The sequence below is a fragment of the Rhineura floridana genome, chromosome 21 (genome assembly GCF_030035675.1).
Source record: "Rhineura floridana isolate rRhiFlo1 chromosome 21, rRhiFlo1.hap2, whole genome shotgun sequence".
NCBI classification, from domain to species: domain Eukaryota; kingdom Metazoa; phylum Chordata; class Lepidosauria; order Squamata; family Rhineuridae; genus Rhineura; species Rhineura floridana.
In genome coordinates, this window is record NC_084500.1 from 2,192,819 (window position 1) to 2,207,612 (window position 14,794).

The 14,794-nt window shown below is 45.7% G+C and overlaps 1 long non-coding RNA gene across 1 annotated transcript; it reads left to right on the plus strand.

Moving 5' to 3' along the window:
- Positions 1-1,449: 1,449 nt before the first annotated feature.
- Positions 1,450-11,559, plus strand: LOC133374326 (uncharacterized). The gene is made up of 3 exons (XR_009759863.1): positions 1,450-1,537; positions 1,717-1,855; positions 11,480-11,559. It is a non-coding gene; the product is annotated as an uncharacterized LOC133374326 (long non-coding RNA).
- The last annotated feature ends 3,235 nt before the right edge of the window (positions 11,560-14,794 follow it).

The window sequence follows — 14,794 nt, forward strand, 5'->3', positions numbered from 1 at the left end:
GGCCCAAGGTGTTCAGTGCCATGGCACCCACTTGTGTGTTCAAATGACTGTGCTGGATCCAAGAGTAGCCCCCAAGCTACACACCCATTACTTTAGAGAGAGGGTGAGTCCATCCAGAATGGACAACCTGCCCCAGCCTTGGGTCTCCAGACCACCTACCCACAGCACCTCCATCCTATTAGCTAATTGTTTGGATCACTTGTGGAGTACAGCATCTTCATGTAGACACTGCCCAATGCAGCCACATAGGGAACGTAGAGGATGGTTTGCAACCCTGTAAAACTAGCCTAACCCTAACATTAGCCCAAGAGCTTAAGACTAGATCCCTGTTTGATATCACTCATTGTCATGCTCCAGGAGTAGCAGTCAGAAATCAGGGTCTCAGTCCAAGGAGATAAAAGCCTTTTGCCAAAAAAACCCAACAGAGTGGGGTGCAAGGTACAACATAACAAGCCAAGGCCAAGCACAGAGAATCAGTCTAGTCCTTAAATGTGCTCCAGAAGCAAGATCAGAAAACAATCCAAGATCAATAACACAGGAAGCTCAGCAAAGAGGGAAACTAGACTAAAGAACAAGGAACCAGCTATCCGTCTTTCTTTGCAGCACTTGGAAAGCTCAAGGAAGAGACCTTATATACTGTGGCCTCCTAGACCACACCCTAACCCCAGCTGCTGGTAGTAAAGGAGTTCCAGGGATTCTTACTCATAAGTAGGCCCCTGACTCATGAACCTCACAATGACTCTGGGTCCTAGATACATGCTATGTTGTTGTTCCTCAGCCTGGGCTTTTTGGTGTTGGTGTTCTTGAAGGTTGAGGGCTGGCTCTGGTACCTCTTGGCTCCACTGATTAGCAGCACATCTCCAGGTTTCAGGCAGGAGATTTTGCCAGCCAGAACTGGAGAATGCTAGGGGGATTTTTTGCATGCAAAGTACAGCCGTGCTAAAGCCTGCCTCCCAATTTCTTGCAGAGTTTCTTCTCCTGGGAAAGAGTTTTCAATTCCCCCCCGCCTCTTTCCCAGGATACTTTAGACTTTCTTTGGGATTTCTTTATACTTTTGGGGGGAGGGCAGTATGGGACCTAACTGTATACTTTATTGTTGTGAGGTGCAGCCATGGGCGGCGTGTGCATTTTACTTCCTCTTAAACATCTTGCCAGGTCTCTGTGGCCTCCCAGCTGCCCAGCCTTCCTGATCTGAGAAAGTCCCAGTGAGAGGCACTTTAAGTGGACCTTGGGAGGTTATTGTATCACCTGAGTTTGGCATGCTTGCTGGTTTTGTTTTTAAGGGAAGTTATTCCTTTTAACATTTTACTTTTCCTCTCTGATTCCTTTAAAAGCAACCTCCCCACACAACCACATAACTTTTTAAAAAGGTAACAAGAAATATCTGTCAAGTCTTTCCTCTTTTCTGCACTTAACAGGAAAGCTCAGCCGAGGATGCTTTCAGGAGGTGTGGATACCCTGAGGAAGGCTGCAGAAAGGACACCTTGTATAATGAAAGAAAGCGACACTCGCAAAACACCCCTTGAGCACTTCACAAGTAAGATCAGTATGAAACAAACATCCTGCAATCCTACCCATCAGAATTTCGGTGAATTTTTTCCTCTCCTCTCTGATCATTTCTGAAAGCCATTCCTTTCCTCATTCGTTGATGGAGAATGGTGAGAGAGTTTGGGCATAGCACTGAAGTAAAATACATGTTCTTCCATTCTGCTACAGCCCTGTATGATTGAATACAGACGGCCTGTTCTCTGCCTTCCACCGATAGAAGACAAAACCACCAGCATTTGGTCCTTTCATTTCCTGCTGGGGGATCCATATTTAGAGCCCACGGATTTGACACAAAGTCCAGCAAAAGGTAATACCACTCATTACGGGAACTGTTGAGCAATCAGCTTGGCCAGATGTTTCCCCGGGCCATTGTGCCTGAAATTGTTCCCTTCCCCTCACTTATACAACACCTGACCTTTGCAGAATTTTATTGCCTCTCTCCCAGGCCGGCACAGTGGCAGTGTGGGGACCTGCGCCATTGACATTCAGCTTCTGAACAATTTCACTCAGCAATCCACAGGAGCAGTTTGCAAGACTTCATAATTGCAGCTAAGTTAAACAAATGCCCCCCTGGCAGAGAAGTTCAAGAGAGAGACTGCAATCACTGTATGATTGCTAAGCATAAGAGCGGGTGACTGCAAACACTGCACCTTCATTGAACCCTGGCTCTATCTCCCTGCCTTTGCAAAGTTGTCTCCCTTCTGGCTGTTTCTACTGTAATCACTTTAGGGCAGAGACCTATCATATTGTGGGTAAAGCAACACATGCATGGATGTTGTCAGTACTTCTTCACGAGGCACATAGTTAAACTATGGAACTCACTCCCACAAGATGGCCACCAACATGGATGGCTTTAAGAAAGGACTAGACAAATTCATGGAGGAGAATAAGGCTATCAGTGGCTACTAGCCACGATGAATATGTTCTATCTCCACCGTCACAGGCAGCATGCTTGTGAACACCAATTGTTGGGAACCACAGGAGGGGAGAGTGCTCTTGCAGTCAGGTCCTGCTTTCGGGCTTCCCATGGGCATCTGGTTGGCCACTGTGAGAATAGGATGCTGGATGAGATGGGCTCCATTTGGTCTGATCCAGCAGGTCCTTCTGATATTCTTATGTAATAATAATTATTTCTTTATTTTAGTCATAATTGCCTTCCCTTTTGCTTAGTGCAGCCTTTCCCAACCAGTGTGCCTCCAGATGTTGTTGGACCACAACTCCCATCAGCCTCAGCCAGCATTGCCAATGGTCAGGAAAGATGGGAATTGTGGTCCAGCAACATCTGGAGGCACACTGGTTGAGTGTCATGTTTTTAACCTGCCCCATAACTTGTTGATTGCTATAGGTTTTTAAAATATTATTATTTATAATAATTATTATTTATTGAATTGATATCCCACCCTTCCTCCCAAAGGAGTCCAGGGCAGCAAATGCATCAACAAAACAGTTTAACCGCAAAAAGAAAACCATTCTAACAACAGTTGAAAACAATTTCAAAAAACTCTAAAAGCGCAATTACAGTTGAAAACATTCCAAAAAGCACAATTATAGCTGAAAACATCCCCCCCACAAAACACAATTACAGTTCTATAGGTAAAATGCATATGCTATGTGAATAGTTTCATTCACACTTCTGTATACCTCCCTTGGAATCTCCAGTTGAGGGGTGTTTAAGAACTGTTTTAAAGAAACTAATACAATATTTAAAATAAAACCAACAAAAACAGTAGCAGTAGTAATAATAATAATTAAAACAGGGTGATGGTGAAAGTTAAGTACTGTAGGCAGTGTCGGCTGGTGGCTCCATGTCAGTGGGGCAGTGGAATCCACTCCGAGTTTTAGTCTGAACTTTCAAGGAGCTTCCAACCTGCTGAAACCACACCTTGGATAGCTCCCTGAAAGTTTGGACTAAAATCTGGAATGGAGCTGCATGCAGAAGTTCCCAGATTCACAAGTCTCTTGCATAGGAACACGGGCGGCAGAGCGTGGAGGAGACTAGGCTCAAACACAGCCCTGTTTCAGAGATTCCAGGAATAACCTTGATGGCGGAGGTTGTTGCATGCAGACCAGGAACCCCTTGAATCATGGTTTTATTGTTTGAATTATAGCCTCATCAATCTAGAGGCTCATGTTCTCGCAATCTCTAGAAGCGCTTTCGCCCGCCTGAACCTAGTTCGCCAATTGCGTCCTTTTTTGGAGCTTTCTGACTAGACCATGGTTACCCATGCCTTGGTCACGTCTAAACTAGATTATTGTAACTCACTTTATTTAGGCCTTCCCCTTAGAATGCTCCGCCAATTGAAATTGGATCAGAGGGCAGCTGTTAGGATGCTAACTGGGGCGGACGTCCGAGCTCACACTACTCCGCTTTTACAACAACTACACTGGCTTCCAATCTCCTATCGAGTTCAGTTTAAAATCCTGGTTTTAACGTTCAAAGCTCTATCGGGCTCAGGTCCCAGTTATCTATCAAATCGTTTGTCATTTTATGAACCGGCCCGTCCTTTAAGATCTTCTTTAGACCCTGGTCTTAATATTCCCTCCTTTTCCCAAATTCACCAGACGGGCATTAGGAACAAATTGTTCTCAGTGGGGGCACCAACTCTTTGGAATGCTCTTCCGCAGGAAATTCGTTCTTCCCCTTCTCTGTTTCGCTTCCGTCGCCAAGTTAAGACCTTTTTATGTCGGTTAGCTTTTGAATTGTAATGTGTGATATACCGTATATTTCTTATAATGTTTTATAACTTGTTTGGTATGTTATACTGTACTATGTTGTTTTATTATGCTATTGTTTGCCGCTTAGAATTCCTTGGAACCGAAGCGGGATATAAACTTTTTAAATAAATAAATAAATAAAATAAAATGTACCCAGGACTTTGCAGAGTGACATGAGCCTTTGAGGAGCTTGTAGCCTAAACGTTGACAGTGGGAGAGGGACGAGGAAACACACAGGCAAATCAACAGGGTGTGAACACGCGCAAAGGCGGTTGCACATATATTTTTGAATAGTTTCCAGGGAAAGGAAGGGTTATATGGGGAATCTGTGGCCCTTCATATGTTGTGGAACTCCATCATAAGAAGAGCCCTGCTGGGTTGAGCCAAAGGGGGCCCATCTAGTCCAGCATTCTGTTTTCACATTGGCCAACCAGATGACTTTTCTGGGAAGCCCCAAAGCAGGACCTGAGTGCAGGAGCAACTCTTCCCACTAGTGATTCCCAGCAACTGAGATTCAGAAGCATAGTGTTTCTGTGTATGGAAGCAGAGCAGAGCCACCCTGGATAGTCCTGGATAAACCTCTTTTAAAGCCATCCAAGATGGCGGCCATCAATGCCTCCTGTGGGATCGAATTCCATAGTTTAACTTTGCACTGTGCCATTAAGTCCTTTCTTTTGTCTGTGCTGAATCTTCCAGCATTCAGCTTCATTGGACGTCCACCAGTTCTGGTGTTACGAGAGAGGGAGAAAAGATTTCCTCTATCTGCTTTCTCTACACCATGCATAATTATATACACTCCTATCATGGCTCCTCTTGCTCACCTCTCCTCTAAACTAAAAAGCCCCCAATGCTGCAACCTCTCCTCATAGGGGAGTTGCTCCATCCCCTTGATCGTTCTGGTGGCCCTTTTCGGAACATTTCCCAACGCTACGATATCGTTTTTGAGGTAAGGCGACCAGAAGTGTACACAGTATTCCTTTTTGAGATGAAGAACCCCTCAGAAGAATGGGCAGAGCCAAGGGAGGCGGAGGATGTGATGTTTGGATGATTGAAGGTGCTGGAGATTGAGGAGAAAGGTGGATTATGGTGGGCTTTGAAAACAAGGACAAGGAGCAGAGGGCAGGTCTTGGGCTGGATAGCAACTCCTTCCCAGGCTTTCAGGGATCCAGTTTTTCCTCCAAGCAACACATCCCCAATCCTCTAACCCAGCTGCAACCATTAAAGTTTTTTCATTCTAAGCCCAATCATGGCTGCTTAGTGGCAAATTATGACATAAAGCTCTTTTAGATTTAGGGTGATTTCGTTCTTTTTCAAAACTGCAGAAGAGCGGTATAAAATTCTCAGTGGTTGGGCAGCCGGCTGCAGCAACCCTGTTCCTCCCAGATGAGAGAGGAGCCTGTCCTGCCCAGGTTAACCCTTGGAAGTAAGCTTGGCAGGAGGATTGGGCTTCCTGGGTGGTGCTCTATGTGGGGCTACCCTTGAAGACCTTCTGGAACCTGTAGCTGGAGCCAAATCCTTCAGCCCTACCTCTTCACCCACTGCATAGTTAAACCATGGGGTATGATCCCACAAGAGGCCATGATGGCCAACAACATCAATGGCTTTATAACAGGGTTAGAATAATTAATGGAGGAAAAGGCTATCAATGGCTACTAGCCAGGATGGCTGTGCTCTGCCTGCATAGCCAGAGGCAATATGTTTCTGGATTCCAGTTGCCGGAAGCTGCAGGAGGGGAGAGTTCTCTTGCGCTCTGGTCATGCTTGCGGGCTTCCCATAGGTATCTGGCTGGCCACTGTGAGAACAAGATGCTGGACTAGATGGGCCATTGGCCTGATCTGGCAGGCTCTCCTTACATTCTTATGTTCAAGCTTGGACTAGCCACTGAGGTTTCACAATGGGGTTAAAAGAACATCATTGGCTACCCATCAGCTTGTTTCTGGGCACAATTCAAGATTCTGGCTCTTATTCACATGGATGACTGCTTGACACAGCATTGGTTGAAGTCAACAGGAGTAGCCTCATTCAGGACCAACATGGGCAGGGGGCATTTCATGCGGCGCAAAGCTAGAAACTAGAAGACAAGCATGGGGGACCTCCAGGACCGAATGCGGCCCTTGGGATCTCTCAGTCTGGCCCTTGAAACACTCTCCTGGCCACACCCCTGCTAAGCTGAAATGTGTCCTTGAACTCAGGGTGGATATAAATGCAATAAATAACTAAAATAAAAACTAGCCTACCGTACAAAAGTAAAATTTCTGTTAGTTGCTCTGCCCACTTTTGTGTCTGGCCCTGCCCACCACTGGCGTGTGACCCCTGAAAAGTTGCCCCGAAGGGAATGTGGGTCCTTCATCTCTGTGTGTGCTTGTATCAAGAAATCCCACCTAGTGATGCTTGGGGATGATGTTCGTGTAAGCAAGCTCTCCATACCAGCCAAGGCTCGCCGTCCCATGCCAATGTGAAAAAGCCTGGCACAGGTGCACGTCTGTGGTGCAACCACCACCACACCACCAAACCATCTTTTCTGCAACCTACAGGGACTAATTAAAGGGTTTTTCTGACCTGGTGATTAGCAATTCCCCCTTAATTGCTTGAGGACGATCAAGCTGATTCTTACTCCATCTCCTTTCACTCAAGACGGGAGGTCTCGGCAAAGTGCGTGCTTCCAGCAAGGAGAGCTCTCTGTTTCCTGCCTCTTGTTTTCCCCTCTCTCTTTTCTTGTTTCCATGTCCTCCCCATTATGTGCCGTATGTTCGGCTCATTACTGTGCTAAATATAAACTCATAAATAAAAATAGCAGCTGCGGGGAAGGCACATGGGGGCAGGACGGCGTAATTACTCTGGCTGGGTTGGTGCCAAGGCGCGGCGGCGTGCAATGACACAGGATCTTAATTACCACAAGTGGCCTGGTTGGGAGTGGGAGCCTGCCTCAGGATGACAGTGCTTCCAGAAACTGGGACTGCTGTGTCTTGGGGATGGGCTGTTTCTGGGCCTGAAAGTGAACATCACCACCTACTGGCCTCCCTCTGCTTTGCTGCACTTGAAAGCAGGGGTGGGGAAACCTTTTTCATCCCGAGGGCCACATTCTTGCACGGGCAACCTCCCAAGGGCCTCCAGCCAGTGGTGTGTAAAGCCAGAGGCAAAAGTAGGCAGAGCATTTTAGCATGTGTTTTAAATTGTTTTTAAAGATGTGTTTTTAAATTTGTATATTTGTTTTCAATGATTTTAGTTACTGTAAACTGCCCAGAGAGCTTCAGCTATGGGGTGGTATATAAATACAATAAATAAATAAGAGCAATAAAGGTAAATCGTGTAGACTAATTTCCACACCAACTCACACATCCAACTCTAACCTCCATTAAGGCAAGGAAAAAGTATTTACAGGGTTCAGGGAAACCAAAACACTGGACGTGAAGCAAGGTTTGCGAGGAGTGTGACCGGGTAGAGAGTTCAGAGGGCCAGACACAGAGGCCTTGAGGGCCACACTTGGCCCTCAGACCTGGCATTGCCTGCCCCTTCTTTAACATAAGTTTTGGGGCTGATCAACAGCAGCAGAGCCAAAGGAAAGAGAAGAGAAAGAAATTATTTCTAATATCTAAGACAGCCTTCCCCGACAGGCTGATCTCCAGATGTTTTAGACCTCACTTCCCATCAGCCCTGGTAGTCAACATGGCTAATGATTAGGTGATGGGGAGTCCAACAATATCTAGAGGGCAACAGGTTGAGGAAGACTGATCTAAAATGAATCTAGATCAAACGCAAGGAGGCCTTGGGTATATGGCTCATATGGATGACCTCACCAAGCTACACTGACACAAAAGATTACTGTGCACATGTCTGGTAAGGCCCAGAAGAGTCCAAGATCGTTCTTGACTGTACTGGGACCCATCGAAAGATTCCAGAATGCTCTGGTTCTATTTTGCTTGGGGTTTTGATATATAATGCTCTTTATGGCGCAGGACCCCAATATCTCCTAAGAACATAAGAACATAAGAAGAGCCTGCTGGATCAGGCCAGTGGCCCATCTAGTCCAGCATCCTGTTCTCACAGTGGCCAACCAGCTGCCTGGGGGAAGCCCGCAAGCAGGACCCGAGTCCAAGAACACTCTCCCCTCCTGAGGCTTCCAGCAACTGGTTTTCAGAAGCATGCTGCCTCTGACTAGGGTGGCAGAGCACAGCCATCATGGCTAGTAGCCATTGATAGCCCTGTCCTCCATGAATTTGTCTAATCTTCTTTTAAAGCCATCCAAGCTGGTGGCCATTACTGCATCTTGTGGGAGCAAATTCCATAGTTTAACTATGCGCTGAGTAAAGAAGTACTTCCTTTTGTCTGTCCTGAATCTTCCAACATTCAGCTTCTTTGAATGTCCACGAGTTCTAGTATTATGAGAGAGGGAGAAGAACTTTTCTCTATCCACTTTCTCAATGCCATGCATAATTTTATACACTTCTATCATGTCTCCTCTGACCCGCCTTTTCTCTAAACTAAAAAGCCCCAAATGCTGCAACCTTTCCTCGTAAGGGAGTCGCTCCATCCCCTTGATCATTCTGGTTGCCCTCTTCTGAACCTTTTCCAACTCGATAATATCCTTTTTGAGATGAGGCGACCAGAACTGTACACAGTATTCCAAATGCGGCCGCACCATAGATTTATACAATGGCATTATATCGGCTGTTTTATTTTCAATACCTTTCCTAATTATCGCTAGCATGTTCCTAGAGTGCTTCACTCAAAATGAACCTTTAGATCTTCTTTTGAGGCCCTTCTCCAGCCTCCCACCCCCTCTCCAGGGAAGGCTTAGAGGGTGGTGACATGAGAGAAGGCATTTTCAGTTGTGACTCCCCATCTGTGGAATGTGCTCCTCAGTGCGGTCTGCCTGGCGCCTTCACTGACATCTTTTTGGCACCAGGCAAAGACTTATCTTCTCTACCCTAGGCGTTTTTCCAAACCATATTCCAAATCCACCACTGAAATATGAAACCAGAGTTTGATAGCATCTGTATGATCAAGCTTGTCTGTTATTGATGGTTGTGTGTGTTGTGGTGGGTCCATGAGATCTAAACTTTGAGATGGATGGGACACTTTTTAGAGACATTTCATTTGAATGGAAATTCAAATAAACATCCTTGTTTATCGAGGCATTTGATGACTGAAGGAGACAGTTGCTGTTAAACTGGAGATCACTGGATGAAAGAATGCTTTTAATTGTAATTGTGTGGGGCTTGAGGGGGGCATTTTAAACTGTAATTGTGCATTTAGAGTGTTTTTAACTAATTGTGCTTTGAGAGTGTTTTAACTGTTGTGTTTTTGGAATGTTTTTCTTTTTCTGATTAAACGGTTTGGTTGATGTGTTTGCTGCCCTGGGCTCTTTCTGAAGGAAGGGTAGGATATAAATTCAATAAATAAATAAATAAATAATAGTGACATGAATATTATGGATAAGCCGTAATGGTAGGCGGATAGGTGCATTTTTTAAACAATTTGCCCCTGTAAAACTATACCTGAAAGATCATCTTACCCCTTATATAACTAGTTGATCACTGCGCTCTGCAGGGGAGGGCCTCCTGCAGATGCCATCTGATCAGGAGGTCCATTCCACACAACATAGGAAGAGGACCTTTAGTGCTGTGGCACCAAACCTTTGGAATTCCCTCCCCTTAAATATTAGACAGGCGTCATCTCTGTGATCTTTTCAGCACCTGAAGACCTTCCTCCTTCAACAGGCCTTTTAAGTGGAGACCTTATCCCAGTCTGCATCAGTACTGGAATTGCTTTTCAAGATGTTTTTAAAGTCGTTTTTCAAAAGATGTTTTTCAGATGTTTTGTTTGAAAAACATTGTGCCATTTTAAAGATGTTTTGTTTTAATGTTTTAAAGTCTTTTAATGTTTTTGTTTGTGCCCTGGGCTCCTTCTGGGAGGAAGGCCGGGATGTTAAACAAACGAACAAATACCTCCCCCCCCATTTTGGCAGTAATATTTTCCCTCCAATTCAGAGTGAGGGCAGGCAGCATAGCTTTCACTCTGATATGGCTTTAGAAGTCATCACAGAGCCAGATTGCACTGGCCCCATGGCATCATCAGAACGTCAAGTCGCTTTGTAGAGTGATACGTAAAAATAAAATGGGAGGATGAGACTCTGCAATGTGATCATCAACACAGCATATTCATCAAGAAATGGGGGAAAATCCCCCCCCCGCCCCAGCAAAATTATCCAAATGTCCCCAACTTTGCAGTCTGAGAATGGGGTATTGACATAGGGGGACATTTTGGCTTAGCCCTAAATTATTAAAGTGATTGTTTTTTGAGGGGGGCAGAGTAGATACAGGAAGCCAATTGTAAATCTGCTATCTTTCAGCTACAGATACAGAAACTAGATGTAACCTGCTTCGCAGCTGTTGTGGTCAGAGGGCTGCATATTACCAAAGAGATGTGAGTGCCTCAAAGGGGATGATCAGGAGCTCATGGTAGGCAAGGCAAGGAAAAAGTCAGCACCTTGGAGAGAGCTCAGGGTGTGGGCTCAGCACCATAGATAGCTAAGGCCAAACATCCAAGTTGTTTCAGCAAGGTCCTGGACCAACTGTTTGAGTTTTATAGAAGGGCTGGCACTCCTAGACTAGAGGTCCCACCTCTTGGCCACTTCAAGGGTCATTGTGTTATTCTGCATCTATTGGCTCCTTCAAGATAATGGCATTTCCAACAGCAGGGATTTCTCTTCAGAGTTCTCTTGTTCCCCTGAGCAGTCTGTGGACCAGCCATCAGAGTCTGACAGCAGAGGTGCCCTCTTGGGGTTCAGGGGAAGGGAGGGGGCTCTGGTGCATGCAGAACCCCATGGAAAAGACCAGGGCGTGGATCCATCTCCTCCTTGGTGTTGCTGTCGATGTAGGACTCTGCCTCTGAGGATAATGTGGAACATGGAACTGTGAATCTGAACTACTCCAAAAGTCATTTTGAGTGCTTGTGTGCGTACACACATACAATCACTTACTCACTGCCACCAGATTTTACTCCAAACAGGCAAAGTGGTGAGAGATAGGATGCAAACTTAAATCAAGAAATGACTTCCCCCATCACTCTTCAATCTCTAAAACTGCTGGAGGGTTAATTATTCTCGTTAGCTGCTTCTAATTGTGCCATTAGTAATTAATGACTTTTTAGTGAATACGTTTTATTTTTAATTAAAAAAGAAGTGTGCAATAAAACTACCCCTTTTATCTCACAGACAATTCCCTTGAGATGCTACCTTACTGCTGAGCCCTGCCAAGCAGGTTGGCCAAGATGCTGGCCCCGAGTGAGGAACAGTGGGAGGCCATAACATTTCCAACCTTAAAAAGAGAGGTGCTGAAATAAATGTTCAACAATATTCAACGCTTGGACAGATGTGGTTATTACTATTACTATGAGAGCTAGTGTGGTGTAGTGATTAAGGTGTTGGACTATGATGTGGGAGACCAGGGTTAGAATCCCCACACAGCCATGAAGCTCACTGGGTGACCTTGGGCCAGTCACTGCATCTCAGCCTCAGAGGGAGGCCATGGTAATACCGCTTACCATGAAAACCCTGTTCGTAGGGTCACCACAAGTCGGGATTGACTTGAAGGCAGTCCGTTTTTGCCACCCCAGAGTCCAAGTGCAAAATTTAAAACTCAAGAGCCCAATTCAAAACACGGATTTGAAATTTGACCGAAAGATCCTAAACTGAAGTGTAGACTTGTTGATAGCTCAGAAGTCCGGAATCTAGGCAGAATGTCTGAGGTATCTATTGTTGGGGCTGCATGAAGCATGCCAAGGGGCTTAAGGTGGGTTAGGGGATTAGACTTGAACCCTGGCACAGAGGCACCATCAAGGAGGACTTTCAGGCAGAGGCCTGGGGCTTAACTCAGCAGAAAGAGTAGTAGCCCCTCCCCCAAACACAGTGAGGCTGACCACATTTTGGAAATAAGTGGCTCAGTGGTAGAGCCCTTGCCCTGCATGCAGAATGCTCTAGGTTCAGTCCCCAGCATGCCCAGGTAGGGCTGGTAAAAGGTCCCTGCCTGAAACCCTTGACCGCTGCTGCCAGACTGTGTAGGCAATGCTGAGCTATATGGACCAAGGGTCTGACTCAAGGTACAGCAACTTCCTAAGACATACTACCCTATCAAGAGGTAGGCCACCATTGGGCAATGAACTCCAGGGGGCACCATTCTGTTGCAAATTGGAGAAACTCATTGGCAACCAGTCCCCAGCAGCCAGCGTTAACAACAAGGCATGAAGAAGCCTTATATTGTAGCCAATATGTAGGGAGGAAGCAGCAATTTGAGGGAGGGTCACAGTTGGGGGGAGGAGAGTTCACTCTATCATCCTTTGCTGTAACCACCCCCTCTCAATTATCCCATAGACCACAATTTACTTTTTAAAAAACATATATGTACACCACTATTTCATTTCAACAAACATCAAAGCACTTTACAACAAATAAAAACTTTGTAATAAAAACCATTAAAAATGCAGCAAAAACAAGTCCAGCTATTGCAAACGCTGGTCCCAGATGAAGGTCTGAAGGCACATGAGGCCAGCTCCCTGCTGAAGCTAAGCAGGGTCAGGTCTGGTCAGTGCCTGGATGGGAGACCACCTGGGAACCATATGTAAGCTGCCTTGGGTTTCTATCAGGAAAAGAAAGGCGGAGTACAAATGCAATAAATAAATAAAAGAGACATCCCTTAACTGCTTGCATGTGCCTGGTGGAACAGAAAGGTTTTCAGCAGGCATTTAAAGGTTAATGGTTGCTGGCACTTCTGAAGCCCCAAGTGCAGTGCTTTGTGAGCCTCAACTATTAGCTGATCATCGGGGCTCGCAAAGCACTGTGCAGGGGCACTGGAGTAATATAACAACAATGCACTTCACGTATCTAATGATGTGAATTGCATAAGTTATGTAATTTTGCCATGATGGACAGAGGGTCAATTAATGTAGTTTTTAATGGGAGGCGAACTGCAGCAGAATGGAAGCAGTGCTGCATGTGATGAATACAGGCCGGAATGGAAAATGAGGCCTTCCTAACTCCCTACCTACACCTGATGTCATATCTGACAGGACAGGTGGGTGTGATAAGGGCCACATTCACCCCACAGATTTATTCCACTATTATTCCACTTTAAACAATCATGGCTTTCCCCAAAGAATCATGGGAAGTGTAGTTTTGAAAGGGTGATGAAAGTTGTCAAGGGACCTCTTTTCCCCTCCCAGAGCTACAATTCCCAGAGGTCTCTGGGAAGAGGGACTGACTGTTAAACATAAGAACATAAGGAGAGCCTGCTAGATCAGGCCAGTGGCCAATTTAGTCCAGCATCCTTTTCTCACAGTGACCAACCAGATGCCCCCCAATGGGAAACCTAAAAGCAGGAGATGAATGCAAGAGCAACTCTCTCCTCCTGGGGTTTCCAGCAACTGGTATTCAGAAGCATACCATCTACGACTATGGAGGTTCTCCACTGGCGGCCTAAAATAACCCAACTTCACCACCTTGTTTCATATAGGAATTAGCCATTTCTTCTGAAAGTTGAGCGATATTACATCACCCTATCTGGTTGTGATTAATCTTGCGTGATAAGGGGCAGAGGACAGCTTGAGCAAAAATGGTCGACGATGCTAAATTAATGACAGCAGGTTCAAAGCAGCAGGAGCAAAATAAAATAAACAACAAACTTGACATAAGGAACCTTGCAGAGGCTTATGCAATATGGAGGCTGGAAAAAAAAAGCAAGGTCATGGCTAGAATAGCTGATGGGTTCAGAATTAACTGCTAGCACCCCGGAAAAGCTCCTGTTACTGCCAGGGAAGGCCTGACGGAGACACCAGCTAAGTTATCAGTGTTAAAATAAAACATTAGTAAGATATTAAGTCATTGGCCGAAGGTAACACAGGAAATTTTATACAGCCATTGTATGAAATCAGTGGGTTGTTCTGCCTTGAACAGCATGTTCTAGTCTGGTTGTCTTGCCTCCAGAGGTGGTAAGAAATGGGATGTGATTACCAGAAAAAGAGGATTGCTTGACTGTCAGAAGTTTGCTTGGACTAAACATGCTCCAGTTGTCCTGATTTACCAGGCACAGTAACAATTTTCAGGACCCCTCCGGCAAATCATTCCCTGTATTTGCATGCGTGTGGGTTTCTAGGATTGTTCTTCTTCTTCAGGGATCAGGTTTGTCCTCAAGGTTTCTGTCAGTTAAATCTGTGAGCCTCCACAGGCTTTACTGTCTGCTCCCCAGGCAGTGGTGGCTGGTGGCCCCAGTGTCAGTAGGGAAGTGGAGTCCACTCCATGTTCGAGTCTGAACTTTCAAGGAGCTGTCCAAGGTGCTGAAACCATGGATAGCTCCCTGAAAATTTGGGCTAAAACCCAGAACATATTCCACTGCTCCACCACCAGCCATCACTGCCCCCAGGGCGCTCTCTCTAGGCCACCCCCTCTTTCCAAGCCACACCCCTCCCTCACTGACCCTGCTTAATGTAATCCCAGAGTGCTTTTACCTGGTAGGAATATGTGCCTTGAATTGTGCTA